Source organism: Mastomys coucha, unplaced genomic scaffold (genome assembly GCF_008632895.1).
Source record: "Mastomys coucha isolate ucsf_1 unplaced genomic scaffold, UCSF_Mcou_1 pScaffold4, whole genome shotgun sequence".
NCBI lineage: Eukaryota > Metazoa > Chordata > Mammalia > Rodentia > Muridae > Mastomys > Mastomys coucha.
The window spans coordinates 53,603,531-53,606,062 of record NW_022196910.1 but is presented as its reverse complement, the minus strand read 5'-3'; positions in this window follow the sequence as shown (position 1 = coordinate 53,606,062).

The following is a 2,532-nucleotide window of genomic DNA, read 5'->3' as shown; positions in this document are numbered from 1 at the left end:
GAACTTAGATTTTAACATTAGCTGTGTTATTTATAGTCAGCAAGTTTTGCGCTTTATATTTTAGAGACTAAGAAAGAATAATCTGAAAATCCAATTCAAAACAATGTACCGAGCCAGTAAATACCACTGTATTACATTCATCAAATATAAATCGCCTTCACTGGACTGCTAAGTTTTAATAGAACCAAATCATATCAGCTTTTTTGTGCTTTAGTAAGCATTATAGTATTACAAAAAACCATGTGGCTTTTATTTTAACTTTTAAATAAGTACAACTATGTACCGTGTTAGAGTACACTCCCCCTTTAGGTGACATAATAATTAACATACGCCCTGGCTCGATTGGACCACAGGAGCTTCACATATTTGCTTGAACATCATCCCAAGTGTCTTCAAGAGTATTTCTAAATACCATCAACATTGACATTGTAAACTGAGAGTGTCCACTGTGTGGGTGGACCTCACGGCATCAGCTCAAGTCCTGAGCAGCATAGTGAGAGTAACTTCCTTAAGTAAAGGAGATCCCCAACCCCCCAGGCAGCATTCCCTGGATTAGGGTCCTGACTTTTCTCTGCTTTTCATTCAAGCTTAAAATATGCCCTTCCTTGGTTTGAGCCTTCTATCTATTGGGATGGAAGCTGTCACTGACTTCCTGCAACTCCACTCCTGTATCCCTCCATTCATTCCACAGATCCTGCAAATACTTGGCCTCTGTACTGATGTCTTTGTAATAAAATGCTGTGTCTTTTTTCATAGTGTATGTGTGCATGTGGGTGTGTGTGCGCGTGTTCGTGTGCATGTGTGTGTACGGGGTATATGTAAACATACTATATTTCCATTTGTTCCTGGAGAACCTTGACTAATGCAGATAACATTATAGAGGAAGGGCTGTGTCTTAGTTAACACCATGTTGAGTTCTGGGAGATTGCGCTGAAGTGTGCTAACTCACACAGGACAAACACCCCTGCTTGTCGTTTCCTGCTGGAAAGTGAGTGTCAGTTTCTTTCCCTCTAATATTCTATGGCGAAGCCCCCACAAGGCTGCTACTGAGAGCTGAGGCCTTTGGGTGGTATCTAGATCTGGAGGACAGGGCTGATTCTCCTCTAAGAAGTGGTGGCTTGCTTCCCCCACCCCTCTCTTTCTGCTGTCTGCCATCCAAAAGTACAGGAGATGACCACCTGAGAACCAGGAAGCGAATCTTCACTTTGTCTGCTCTCTGGTGCCTTGCCTCCCAGACTCTGGCGTTTGAGAAGCACATTTCTGTTGTTTAAGGCACCCAATCTGGGCGACAGCCCACAGTGAACAAGACACCCTACTTCCTGGAAGTAAAGGATTTGGGCTAGATGGTTCCCATTTCCTTCCAGTCCTGATGTGAAGTTTGCTGGGATTTTAGACAGGCCCCTTCTTTGGGTCAATCCCTCTCTCCCTGCTCGTTGTCACTCAAGAATTTATGACTTTAGCACAGGGATCTATAGCGGGCATTTCGGGTTCACTCAAGAATGCCAGAACTCTCAAAAACCTATGCTGGGCACTTATGGACCTGAGTCAATGAGTGTAGGACCGCTCTGAAGTGCTGAACTCCAGAGCACCTGGTCCCTCCCGCCATGCTTAGTGGGTTTGTTCTTAACTTCCTGTTAAGAAAGTAAACCTATGGAAGTACTATCCGTTTTGGATGCTTACTAACTCTTCTAGGAGATGTATACACCGAAGCTCAGATTTATATGCTGTCTTTAATTTGTTTGGCTTAGATAAACTACACATAGTGCGGTGGCATCCTCAGAGCAAAGATGGTTAAGATGTGGACAGGAGGTGGAATACTATCTGGGGCATAACAACAACAACAATAACAACAACAACAAAAACATCTTATAAACAGTAGTTCTTTATTCACTGAGCCATGTCAGATCTCTCACAATGCTACCAGACTCACAAGTGTGTGAGGAGAAGAATTACAAGCAACTAAATGGAATCAAGATTGCAGCCCACACCTGGTAACACACCGCACATGGAGCTGGGGGTCACAGCATCGTGGCTGTGAATCTCAGTTTTATTAGCTACATGCTACTGAGCTGCACAGTTAGGGTCCCTCCAGCCTCCGTGTGCTCAGTTACTTGGGACACAAGGATCAGAGGGCATAACAGAAGTGTACCTGGTGTGAGGAGCATGCTCACCACTGTGATGGCAGGTCGACATTTTAGAAAAGAACTAATTAGTCCCATGTTACCTTAGGACTTAAAAGGAAAATTGTGTCTACTTTATGGCTCTATTTTAGTTTACTCCATGGCTTTATTTTAAGGATGCATTTCACTGATTTCAATAGGAGGTGCCCATGCAGAAATATAGCTTCATCTGTTGTAAATATGAATCTCCATCTTTTGACTTGGCAGGGGGATGTCTGCAAGCAGTGGAACACCATTGTATGCCACAAAGGGAAATGGAGACATAGCCCTTTTTGTTTTCTCAAGGGAAGCACAGGAGATTCAGAAGAGGAAGAGGAGGAGGAGGGAGGAGGGGGGGAGGAGGAAGACGGGG